This window comes from Lynx canadensis, chromosome B1 (assembly GCF_007474595.2).
Source record: "Lynx canadensis isolate LIC74 chromosome B1, mLynCan4.pri.v2, whole genome shotgun sequence".
Classification (NCBI taxonomy): Eukaryota; Metazoa; Chordata; class Mammalia; order Carnivora; family Felidae; genus Lynx; species Lynx canadensis.
In genome coordinates this window covers 95,115,151-95,129,215 of record NC_044306.2, presented here as the reverse complement: position 1 = coordinate 95,129,215, position 14,065 = coordinate 95,115,151, and the positions used below count along the sequence as shown (strand labels likewise).

Genomic DNA, 14,065 nt, shown 5'->3' with positions numbered 1-14,065 from the left:
TCAATTATAAGGCATTTTGATGCTGAAATAGGTTTCATACATTAATTAACATTAAATTTGAGAGATCTTTGGTTTTATTTTATGACACACTCTAATCCTAATTCCCCTTATCTCAAAATAGCATGGAGAGATAAAAGACATAGATGTATGTCATGACGAAGGAGAAATACAGGGAATAGGTGTTAAAATTCATTTTAAATGTGTATATAATTAGACTGAACAACCAGGAAGAATGCTTTGCCCAACTCTATAGGACCATTGGTTTGTATTTTGTAAGAATTTGAACGTATTTGCCCTTTTGGGAGGCAATGAAAAATTGTTTCTTTTTTACAAAACTACCTATCAAATAGAATTTCTTTTAAAAAAATAAGGAGAGTTTGCAGTTTTAGCTTTTCTATTAACGAAGCAGTGTAGCGTAAGTTAATATTATAACCATGATAGCTCTAAATTTTGATATCTGGATTATATTTCACATCTCTTTGCTTCTGATTTCACATTTTCTTTTGAATACAGTTCTAGTGTGATCAGTAGATATCTAAAATCTTTAAAACCACTTTTTGGCACTATTTTTTCACATTGCCTATTGTGTCAGCTCTGTCTTCCATTTTTATAAATCAAAATGTAAAACTTGAAAAGTTATTCATGATGTCAGATCACTAAGGCTTATAAGAATGAAATGGAGTGTGAGTGGTTGTGCATGTGGGATATATGGGTTATGTATGTGTATATATATGTGTATGACCTATATGTTTATATCTATCTATCCATCCATCCATCCATCTATCTTTATATATTTTATCCTAAGAAATTTATTACCTTAAAGATAACTTCTATGTATGAGGAAATGTGAGGTTGTCTAGGAGAATACATTTTCATATACTGTGCTTCTTCCATTTTAAGGAAATCTGAGTTCTATCTTTCTTAGTTTGTCCTTGCTTGTGTCTTGACAGTTTACAAACCATTTTGACTCTGCAATTGCAGAGATTTTTTTCTAAAATACAAAGGTTCTGTGTATCCCCTTTAGGTCTCAAATCCTATGGGAGAGAAATCCAGACATTGTAGTGTATCCACAATGGAGGGAATCTACTATTTTCAGAGGATCAACATTAGTCTTCCTTTACTGGGTAACAAGTGCTTTGATTTCCCTCTATGATTGGGCCCTTTTGAAAAGCAAGCTGTCTTGTTGGGATGCAAATCCTGTGATATATTAAATCAAATTTTAAGCTGTGCCCCCAATGGAGGGAATCTGGAGTTATCATCAAACCAGTATCAATCCCCACTTATCCAGTAACCAGTACCTCATTTTTTTTTTTTTTTTTTTTTTTGTGATTGTTTCTCCCACGATGCATACAACCTCATTGGGGTCAGGGACTAGGTCGGACATGGGACTCCCACTTGTCAAACCACTCTCTTCCTTCTGGGCATTTCAATTTTGAAAGAAATGAGTGGGAAAGGGTTGGAGGGATTTAATTCAGACGTCTAGATTGTTCTTCAGTTTCTGGTCACTGCTTGCCTCTGGTTAAATCCTTTCACCTTATCTTAATTTTTTTCTGAGGATTAGGTCTTCACTTTTACTTTGATTCTAAGAGATATAGCAGATGGTTCCAATTAGTTTTGGTGTTGTTGTTTTTGCATACGTAAGAATCAGTTTCTATCGTTTATAATCAAAGGACCCTCATTAACCCAGTATTCATTATGGGCATTTTGCCTGCCTCTTCTGCTCCATTTCTAACCACTCAAGATAAACTCTTCTGGTAGTTCTTACTCATCTCTGTGCCTTTTTATTGGCTAATCCATTTTGCTAGAATGTCTTTTCTGGCTCCCTTCTTTATGTGCCCTACCTAATTCTTATCTTTTCTTCTCAGTTGTTTCCCTTGGGAAACCGTTCTAACACTTCTTAACTTCTCATAATAGAATAGGTTTCTCTTCCATATATTCCAATTGCAAGCAAATTGTGAAAACTTTAATCATAGCAATGATATTGTAAGTAGTTTCTTACTTCCTTATCAGTCTCCTCTGCCAGAAATAGTTGCTCCAGGGAAGGTTCTGTGCCTAAATCTCTGTGCTTTCAGGACTTACCATATAATCTCCTTATGCAAAATATAATAAAATGTTTGTTGAATAATTAATGACTGGGTAATCTCTTGCACAGAGAGTTCTAGATAGTATGATTATTATATATTGGAAAGCTCTGATATACATTTCCTCTAATCTGGGAGTTGTCCTTCACATACCGATAAAAGTTTAACATTGACATGTAAGTGCATATTGTGGCACATTGGCTGATACCCTGTGTTTGAAAATAGTACATTAGGCTGGATATCTATCAAAACTAGAAGGATCATTGTGTTATTGTCCAAACTGTGACACTTTAAAAAAACACTTTTTAAAATGTTTTAGTTATTTTTGAGACACAGAGAGACACAGCATGAGCAGGGGAGGAGCAGAGAGAGAGGGAGACACAGAATCTGAAGCAAGCTCCAGGCTCTGAACTGTCAGCACAGAGCCTGACGCGGGGCTCAAACTCACAAACTGTGAGATCATGACCTGAGCCGAAGTCAGACGCTTAACTGACTGAGCCACCCAGGCACCCCTAAATTGTGACACTTTTGAGCAAGAAAAAAAGGCCTGTTTTTCCAGGACAACTCTTATGAGCTGACATTGCTGTAGCTAAACTAGGATATATGGTCGTATTAGTTACAATTAACTGACAGCTGTGACAGGACCAGCAAAGTAAATGTTTCTATGATCACCATTTTGATAGCTACCCATGCCCTGAAGCCAGATTATTTTACCCAACATCTTCAGTCTGACTATGGAATGGATATTTAACAGGCAATTTAAGGAAATTGTAATTATAATGTCAAGAAAGTATAATTTTGCTTTATTTTGTTTTGTTTTTAGGCTAACAATTATCTAAACTACCTGAAAAACAGGAGTCAACCCCTCTTCCCACCATTTATTCTTCAAGCCCAGCCTGTGGATGAAAGTTATTTTAATGGTGTTTCTTAGGGAGACTTTCATTTATTTCAAAGACATTAAGAATATTAGTTAGCATATCTCTATGTTCAGATTATTTTACTTCCTTAGAAATACAGAAAATTCTTGGATTTAGAAAAGCCATCTTTTAATTTCCTTTGGTTTGAAGCTCCATTTGGAGTGAACTGAATAAAAATTTGCCCTAAAATCCAGCACTGCTCAGTCTACTATTAATGTACAACTGAGGAGTCCTTAGGGTGCAGAGCCAAGGACTCATACTACCAAGTGCTTAAGTAAAAATGCTTTAAGCATCCCTTGCCCTCCAGTCTCCTCTATTTCTTTCCATATTCTACACTCTTGCCTCAGTTTTGAGTGAAGTCTGTGAAAAAAAGACATTTGACATTGAATTTACCTTCTGTCCAAATTCAGTGCTTGAAGAAACATGTCTGAGAGTATTCTGGTGAACTTTCCATTGACATTTAAAATCTGCTAGACACTACACTATTCCCAAGAGGAGTTCTGCCACTGGGGCTAAAAGCCAATTTGTCTGTCACAAAATGTGGAATAAATTTGGAGATTAAAAAAGTAGAGATCTCTAACTCTCTGGTTAGTAATAATATTGTCTCCAAATAGCAATCATCTTTTCTCAGGCATATGCAATAGGGCCCTGGAGGAAATCCATGTAATCTTTGAAAGAAATAAATGTTACTAGTCCAATAACACTGGAAAGAAATATAGAGTGCTATGAAGTTGGATAACAGAGTGGGTATATATGTCTTTGGAGGGCCAATGGAGATAAAAACAAAAGCATGAACCCCTGTAAGAATAAAGTCTCCATTCTTCTGGGGATGTCGGAGAGGCTGAAAAGCCTCATGTGTGTCCTTTGTGCAGAGGAAATTAGATTGACATAATCATCTACACCGTATGTGGCTCCTGGATACTGGAAGCAAAAAGGACAGAACTACCAGGGGGCAGGCCCAGAAAGGATAGAAAGAAAAAGATAGTGGCCCTGCAGTCTGAAGAGCTCGAAATAGATCTAGATACTCTGAAGGTTCAGCACTTACCATGCCAGCCCGGCAGACCTGGGAGAATGAAAATCAAGACACGTAACCCTAAAGTTTCACATACAAGGTTGAGAAAAGTATTTTTGCTGCCATGGTTGTAATGAGTGCATAGGTTTTGAATTAATAGAACTTCCCAAGAATTCTGTGACTACTTCCTTTGATTTTTGTATATGTGATACTGGTACTTAAATATTGATCTTATTAATTAGATTTTTATAATTTCTTGTCATGATATCATATTTTATAAATAACATATAAAATATATTTAAAATTATATGACATCAAGTTTGCTTTTTCTGATGAAAACTTTCCCATACAGTAGAATGTCTTCAAGAAGTTTAAAATTCTATGAAATCCTAATTTATTAAAATTTTAAACATGCTCTCTGACCATAAGAAAAAGTACTAGAGAGAAACGACCATTTGCATTGCTATTTGCTTTTACTACAAAAAACAATTAATATACTTTTGAGCCTATCAGACACTTTCCATAAGTATTTGGTAAATCAGCATAATTAAACGGAATGGAATAAGAAGTTGGAACACTATGTCAGTCTAAAAATAAGCTTATTCATGTATTTTGACTATGTACAATATCCTAGGAACCTTGGTAAAATGTTGGGAAGACAAACTATAAGACAGGATTTTCTCTAATAAAACTAATTTCTCACTATCTGTTGGGGAAGGTAGATGTAAGAAAGGACAAATAATAATAATTTGCTAAATACAATAAAATATGTCTAAGGAAAAGAGGTTGTATAGAGGAAGTCGGTGTTAGGGGAAGATGATATTAGAAAAATCTATATAGAGAAAGAAAGCATTAGGAAGAAATAACAATCAAGAATAGGGTAAGGGCATTTTGGATTGAAAGAAGAATTTATTCAAAAACCAGTGAGCAAAATATCAATGTGAACCCCTAGTAGTATAATTAAATCACATTGCAATGAGTGTACAGTTTGTCCTCAATAGGGAGAAAGAAGCAGGTCATGGAGAATCTTTTAGGCTGTGATAAGGGACTTGATTTGGGCCAGGCACAGTGAAAAGCTATTAAAATGTAGCCATGTCAAGGGCAAGCCAGGCTGTCATTTACTTTTTTAATCTCTAGATCCAAACAGTGTGTAGCACATAGATGAACCATAGATTTTGGTTTATTCATTTTTGTTATTTGTTTTCAGTGACTGAAGAAATGGCTAGGTGATTGGATCAAGTACTTTCACTGGAGTGATACTATTAGGGGTGTATCTTAAATCTGTTTATTTTAATGTAAAGTATAATATACAGCAGTAAGTTTTAAACCTGGGAATATGAAAAACAGATAAAAAGCTTAAAAAAAGAGTTCTTGTGTGGTACCTATGTGGCTGAGTCGGTTAAGTGTCAACTTCGATTTTGGCTCAGGTCCTGATCTCACGGTTCATGAGTTCGAGCCCCACAACAGGCTCTCTGCTGTGAGTGCAGAATGCACTTTGGATCCTCTGTCCCCCCATCCCTCTCTGCTCCTCCTCAGCGCGCTCTCTCTCTCTCCCCCTCCCCAAAAAATAAACATTTAAAAAATTTTAAAAAAGCATTCTTGAGAGATGTAAGATTGTGGATTAAGGTATCCCCAGTGGAAGGGGCCCAAGGAGCGTGGGTGTGTAACATGTTAAACAAATAAAGAAATGAGATTTGGAAATTTGTTGGAAGTGAAGTCATAGGGAGAAAGGGAAACAGAAGGTAATTTATATTTTCTGACCCAAATGACTTAAGAATATCACTATCTGAAGTAGGGATTGCAAAAGACAAGTTTGGAGGCTTGTGGAGAAAGGAAATTCAATTTAGTTCATGTGTTGACATGAACAGGGCTTATGTTATAACTGAACCTCAAATCAAGTATTTCTTGCATCCTTCTGAATAGAAATCAGAAATGGCAATTTATTCTGTTAGCTCCTAAAAAAGCCAGCCTGTGTTTGATTATACCAATATGCAAGTGGCAGCTTTGGCCACTTGGAGTCCAGTGACTTAGCAGCTTCAGAGATATGGGACTGGCTACCTTTCTGCAGGGTAAGCTGGGTTTTCTAAAAACTGGCATATACAGCTCACCAGATCCAGAAATGTGGGCTCCGAGCTTTTCTAAATAAAATGAATTCAACAGCCCCTTTCCAAAGATGCTAGATTAGGTATTAATTAATTCCTTGCACTAATTTCTCATTTGTGCATTTACTTTTTCATTCCAGGCCATTTCTCGGGGGAGGTCAACAGTTCTGTGCCAGATCTGCCTGTTGGATGGCTTCTCTCTGTGTCGTGACTTTGGGCTTAGAGCTGCTTTGTAATTTCAGTGAAGATACAAGACTATAAACAACTTTAGCGTTCCTCTGTCAAGAGTTTGAAAACCATTGTGAGAATTCAAGGAGAGGATGAGGAAAGGACACAAAAGATTCAGTGAAAGGATTAGAAGACAAAGTCTAGTAAAAAACTGTTAAGTACTTTGAACAGACAGAAGTAAGTTCAGATAACTTGGAAATGCATTGCTGGGGAATCAGAAGTGCTTTTCAGACAATACAAAACAGAGGCTGCCACTAAAGCTCTGGTGGTTATTTTCTTTACTTTCACAAGGATTTTCTTGGATTCTTTTTTTGTACTAACATTAGAACATCACATTAAAAACATTAGTCACACTTTATGGAGACATTTATGGATAAAATATAGAGAAATTATTCTAATTTATGTAGACATTTATAGCTAAAAACAACAAAAAAAGCACTCAGTTACTAAAGAAGCACAATGCAGAGCTGCATAACTTAAATTTGCATTATAATTTTCAATAAACACGAATTTTTGCATAGGAATAACTTTGAATCAGTAGCAATTATACTTTATTTTTGCATATTTGTATGAAAAATAGCATAATAAACTTAGATCTTAAAATTTCTACGAATAACAACTCAAGTTTGTGTGCTATACCAGAATAGTAATAATTGTATGAACGACAACACAAAAACAAAATTTGAGATCTAGCAATAAACTTACTACAATGAGCTTGCTACATTTAGGAGATATACTTTTGAGATTCAGGGAGTCCCATTGTAGTGAATGCACTAAGTATCTGTAAAAATGATACCATTATCGTTCCTACCTCACACAAATCCCCAGATTTGTATGTGCAATTATTAATAAAATATACAATCATAAAGGGGAAGAAATTTCATCTTAGATTTTGTCTTGCTATAGCTTTTTCTCTTATTTTTTTTTTCTTATAAGAGTAGGAATTTTGTTTGCTTATTGTTTCTTTGCAGTTCAGGTCATTTCTATATCTGATGGATGTTAAGGATACTTCCCCTTTGGAAAATGTTAATATTTACTATATTTGCCTAAGATTTAAAAGAGTTTATAGAATCTCATGAAGCTTATCTAGAGAGCCCATATCAATAATTTTATTTAAGTTTATTTATTTATTTTGAGAGAAGAGGCAGAAAAAGATGGAGAAAGAGAATCTCAAGCAGGCTTCACACTGTAAGCACAGAGCCAGATGAGGGGCTTGATCCCATGAACCATGAGATCATGACCTGAGCCAAAATCAAGAGTCTGGCACTTAACCAACTGAGTCAGCCAGGTGCCCCAAGAATTTTTTTTTAATTACAAATTCTCTTTTTTGGATTAGAATCCACCCTCAGTAGCTTATTTCTTTTTTCTCAATCAGTTTTCAAGTATCTCATCCAAAACAGTCTTTTTATTTATTTATTTATTATTATTTTTTTTTAATACTTATTTTTTGAGAGAGAGAGAGACAGAGTGTAAGCGGGGGAGGGGCAGAGCGAGAGGGAAACACAGAACCTGAAGCAGGCTCCAGGCTCTGAGCTGTCAAAATAGAGCCCAATGTGGGGCTCAAACCTATGAACCATGAGATCATGACCTGAGCCAAAGCTGGACACTTAACCAACTGAATCACCCAGGTGCCCCAGAACAGTCTTTTTATAGTCACGTTGTTGATGTGTCTATCAAAGTGGGATTTGGAATTGTTGTCTGTCCAATCTTGATGTTTTAGCTCATATCATTTAATTGAATCCTCTGAGATTAAACTGTGTTTTGAAGACAATGTGAGGTAAAATCTTCCACACAGTCAATGTGCACAACTCTGAGAGTTAAAGACTCCAGGAAGTCCTAGTTACAGTGTGGTCCTCATAATTTGTGAGATTTACCTCCAGGAGCTTGACCTGGTCCTCATGGTAAATATCAGAGAGAAATTCCTTCATGCTTCTGAAGATTGGAAGATGCTACATTATTGGCTTTGAAAATTAGAGAAGAATTCTGAAAGATAACAAAACATTCTGTTCTTCTTAACAAAGCCTGCCTCAGGAGAAACTAGTTAATCAGAGCCCAACATTTTGGGATATTATTGGAGCCTAACTGTTCTAGTAGAAGAGAATGGGCCAAATCCAGTCAGCTGTATAGCCATCTTCTCCCACTAAAAGGGGGAGGAAAAAAAAACAGAGAAAAACTTGTGAAGTTCATATTCTAGAGAAAGAGGCTCACTAAAGCCCAACCATAGAACCATAGAGCCTTTCTCTTCCCTCCACATCTCACACCACGTTAATAAAGCCCTAGTTACAGTAGGTCCTTTCATCCAGTCTATCAAATCCAGCCAGCAAGAGAAAATTACAAGACATTACAAAAGGCAAAAACACAATTTGAAGAGGCAAAGCTAGTATCAGGATCAGCCATGGCTGGGGTGTTGGGATTATCAGGCTGAGATTTTAAAATAACTATGATTAATATGCTAAAGCTCTAGCAGATAAGCTAAAGAGCCAGTGAACAATGTAAGAAAAGAGATAGGAATCTAAAAAAGAACCAAAAAGATACACTAGAGATCAAAAACACTGTAATAAAAATGAAGAGGGCTCTTGATAAGCTTATTAGAACTGTGGACGTGGCTGAGGAAAAAATATCTGAGCTAGAGGATATATCAGTACAAATCCCTAAAACTGAAAAGCAAAGAGAACAAAGACTGACAAGAAAAACAGAGCTGAATATCCAAGGACTGTGGTACAACATGGCAAAGGGACTTTGCACATGTGATTGACTTAATCTTAAGGTGGGGAAATTATTATCCTGGGTTATCTGGGAGGGTCCGATAAGAGGGAGGCAGGGGAGTGAAGGAAAGAGAAGAACATGTGAGGATGGAAGCAGAGGGTGTGTGTGTGTGTGTGTGTGTGTGTGTGTGTGAGAGAGAGAGAGAGAGAGAGAGAGAGAGAGAGAGTGGAGGATGCTACATTATTGGTTTTGAAAAACAGAGGGAGAAAGGAGCCACTAACCTGCTAACGAAGGAATATAAATGGTTTCTAGTAACTTGAACAAGGGCAGGAAGTGGATTCTTCCCTCAAAGCCTCTAGAAAATACAATCCTGCTAACACCTTGATTTTAGCCCCAGTGAGAATGATTTTAGACTCCAGAAACCCAGAAAAGAATATATTTGTGTTATTTAGACTACCAAGTTTGTGGTAATTTGTTACAGCAGCAGTAGAACTCTAACACACTACCCCAACATGTCACAGTTTGGCCAGGGCAGGGCCTGGGGGAGCAGGGCATATATAGGCACATAGATTGCAATTGCAAGATGTTGTGAAAACAAAATAAAATAAACTACAAACAATGCTGTGGCAGCATAGAGTAGTATGAAACTAATTGCCTACAAGTTTAAGAAAAACCCAAAGAGGCAATGACATTTGAATTTATTCTTAAACAACGTCTAATAAACATGTGGTAAAGCATTCTGGGCAAATGAAAGAGTTTGATTAAAGGATGGGCCCATAAAAACATCCAGAGGATATGGGAAAAAGTAAAAGTTATTAGAAATATTTTTAAAAAGAGTGTGTGTGTGTGTGTGTGTGTGTGTGTGTGTGTGTGTGTGTGTTAGAAGGAAAGAAGGTGGAAACGGTTGAATTGAAACCAGAGGGTTAGATAGGAGAGGGTTTTCTCTTCAGATTATATGTGAAGAGATTGAACACCATTGCTTAGGAATAAGAAAAAAATCAGGTTTCTTATATCTATTTTTGACAAAGTATCCCCTGTCCACAGTTTGAAATGACAATAATGAATATTAATGTTCCATTGCCCTACTCTTTCCCATCACTAAGTCCTGCTTCTTGAGGTCAATCACTTCTGCCCTTTCATTTTTCTTCCAATAGATATTTACCTCAGTCATTCTGAATAACATATTTATGTTGCTGATTTATATTTTTCAGTATCAGTGTTCCTATCTCCCTACAAAGAAATATGAAGATTAGGCTCTGTTACATATACCCCTCCCCTGCAATACTTTCACTGTAATTAAATTATAATTTCTTAAAATTAATAGTCATTTGGTGTTTACATTGCATGACTCTACATATTATTTATGGCTGAACCACCGTATTCCAACTATATGTCCGTTCTTTTTTTAAAGCTGTTTTTTTTTTTCTTCCATAGGCTCTCTATCTAACATTCAGTTTCATTCTGATTGAACTAAAAAACTATACAACTTCTCTTGTAAAGGTAACACATCAGTTTCTTTTTTTGTTTTCTCCTGGGAGACATCCTACCTAAAGGCCTCTAAACTTTCTGCTCCAATCTGCACTGGCTGAGCTTTTCATTGTAATACATTTGTGACTTTGTATTTTATCATATAAACTAGGACATCTTGAGAGTGACAGTGTTTTATTAAAATTACATCAGAACAAGTGTAAAGCAAAACTGCCTGGAACTAGCTAGATTCCCTTTGTGTCTTTTTTTTTTTTAATTCTCCTGTTTCCTGTATTGCATGTCTTCCCTTTTCTTGGTATTCTCATTTGTTTTTATTTGGTTGTACACCAGGGTCCTCTGAGAATAGTGCATGAGAAAGTACTTCATACTTCATATTGTGGTTTGCCCTGGTATAAAATGTTAGAAGTAGAAAGTCATTTTCTGTCAGAATTCTGAAGACATTTCAGTGTTAAGGGTGAGAATTCTGAGTCATTTGGATATCCCGGTCTTTGTATTAATTTAGTTCTGTCTTTGAAGATTTATGTATTTTTATGTATATTTATGTATTTTCATCTCTGATATTATCAACTATTATTGCATGTAATCTATACTTCTTTCTGGAGTCTTTAAGGATTTTTCGACTTATATATGGTACTCATGTATATCATTTTGGTAACACTGATGTGGGTTTTTCTTTTCAAAAAACTATACAAGGTGGGATCTTATAGTAACAAATACTGTACTACTTCCTGCACCCTTCTTATAATCCTGTTTTCTACAGCCAGGTAAATTACCTCATCCTATTTGTTTTTGACCTACCACTATTTTGATTTGTTGCCATATATCAACATTCTGTTTTCAACTTTTTGTTATTACCACTTCTCCATCGAGGCGGTTATACATTTTTGGGTTTCTACACTTTTTTTAAAGTTTATTTATTTATTTTGAGAGAGAGACAGAGAGTGCGAGCAGGGGAGAGGCAGGGAGAGAGGGAGAGAGAGAATCTCAAGCAGACTCCACGTTGTGAGCACAGAGCCCCACACAGGGCTCAAACTCATGAACCTTGATATCATCACCCAAGCCAAAATCAAGAGTCTGATGCTTAACGGACTGAACCTCCCAGGTGCCCTGGGTCTATACAACTTTAAACTCACTTGATGTCCTTATAGAAGGTTTTGAGTGAGGAATCGAGATCAACAGCTGTGTTCAAGCCGCCATTTTAAACAAAAGCTATTCTTATTATTATTATTGAAAATTATCTCTGGGACCATGAAGATAGATAAATTAGGGAAGGATTAGAACCAGGAAAATGATTTTACTGGCACAAGAAGAAAGTGATGAGAACCTGTGATGGCAATAGTGATAACAAATTGATTTAGAAATCGTTCCACTGTAGGGGACAGGAAGGAATTGAAGCTAACACTAACTCTGCAGTAGAATGAAGGATGTTGCTCCTTGATGAGAAACTGATCATGGCCTTTTGAAGTCTCTAATTTATCTCTCTTCTACCTTTCCTTACTAATTAAGAAGATCATTCTCCAGCACTTAAGCACAATTGCATTTATACAATTTGTTAAAATACAGGACAATTGGAGTGACTGTCAATTCATTTGCTAATAAGATCCTTAAAATATACTATAAGTGATCCTAGGAAAGTTTGTCTACACCTCAGTCTCATTTCTTCTCTGTTTTCTTAAATTTAAAAACTTCTTGTGTTTGCTTCAGCAGCACATATACTAAAATTGGAATAATACAGAGAAGATTCGTGTGGCCTCTGCACAAGAATGACATGCAAATTCATGAAGAGTTTCATATTTTTGATCTGTAAAGAGAAACTCCAGGCCAAGAAGGAGGAAATAATCAAGACTCTGTCCAAGGAGAAAGAGACCAAGAAATAAAACTCCCTCTCCTTTGTCTGTACATAGTGGCCTCGGCAATGACACAGATCACTTATTCAGTAAGACAAACTGTTATCTGCCTAAAACAAACAAACAAACAAACAAACAAACAAAAATTAAAACCCCACAAAACTTCTTAAAGATTAACTATTTAAGAGTGCAAATATTAGTGCCTGGGTGGCTCAGTTAGTTAAATGCTAGAGTCTTGATATTGGCTCAGGTCAGGATCTCACCACAGTGAGATTGAGCCCCTGGTACGTCTCTGCACTGACAGCATGGAGCCTGCTTGGGATTCTCTCTCTCCCTTTCACTCTGCCTCTCCCCCATGAAAATAAATAAATAAGCATTTAAGACAAAGAGTGCAAGAATTAAGAGATATTCCTTAAGTGACATCAGTTTGCTTACTTAGAATATTTTTTATTTTTACTTTTTTAATTTATTTTTTTAATTGTTTATTTATTTTTGGGAGAGAGAGAGACAGACAGAGCATGAGCAAGGGAGGGGGAGAGAGAGAGGGAGATACAGAGTCCGAAGCAGGCTTCAGGCTCTGAGCTGTCAGCACAGAGTCTGATGAGGGGCTCGAACCCATGAACTTTGAGATCATGACCTGAGCCTAAGTCCAACACTTAACCGACTGGGCCATCCAGGCATCCCTAATTTATTTTTCAAAATTCAAGTTAGTTAACATACAGTGTAGTATTGGTTTCAGTAGTAGAATGCAGTGATTCATCACTTACATGTAACACCCAGTGCTCATTTGAACAAGTGCCCTCCTTAATGTTCATCCCCCATTTAGCCCATTCCCCCAATCCACTTCCCCTGTATTTAAGAGTATATATTTAAGAGTCTCTTATAGTGTGCCTCACTCTCTGTCTTTATCTTATTCTTACTTACCTTCCCCTACGTTCATCTGTTTTGTTTCTTAAATTCCACATATGAGTGAGATTATATGATATTTGTCTTTCTCTGTCTGGCTTATTTTGCTTAGCATAATACATTCTAGCTCCATTCACATTATTGTCAATGGCAAGATTTCATTCTTTTTGGTCACTCAGTAGTATTCCATTGAATATATATACCATGGATATATATCTTCTTTATCAATTCATTAGTCAGTAGACATTTGGCCTCTTTCCATAATTTGGTTATTGTTGATAGTGCTGCCATAAACGTCAGGGTTCATGTGCCCCTTTGAATCAGTATTTTTGTATCTTTTGGATAAATACCTAGTACTGCAATTGCTGGGTCATAGGGTAATTTATTTTTAATTTTTTTGAGGATATTTGGAGGAAATTTTGAAGAGATGTTAATCTTCCATTAGTGTCCAGGTTGGTTTGACTAGAGACCAGATATCTGTCATGCACACACCCCATAGCTCACTCTCTCTCCCCCTACCTCCATGTCACTTATTTTCTCCTCTTCATTTCTTCTTTGTGGCTTCATTTTTTTCTAAAACATGATGAACAGGTGGAATCATAAAGTGCTAAAGTAGAGATAAAGTACATTTGTTTATGTAGGGAAGTTTTGACTCGATGGAATTTGTTATGGAAACTGGTACCCCAAACGTTAGACCCTGTTCTGCAACTTCTAGTTGTTCCCTGAGTTAGACTCTGTTTTTGACAAGTCGGTTACATTTTCCAGAATTCACTTTCCT

The 14,065-nt window shown here is 36.3% G+C and overlaps 1 non-coding gene across 1 annotated transcript; it reads left to right on the top strand.

Moving 5' to 3' along the window:
* Window positions 1-12,225: 12,225 nt before the first annotated feature.
* Window positions 12,226-12,332, top strand: LOC115513138. Its single transcript, XR_003968564.1, has one exon. It is a non-coding gene; the product is annotated as a U6 spliceosomal RNA (small nuclear RNA).
* The last annotated feature ends 1,733 nt before the right edge of the window (window positions 12,333-14,065 follow it).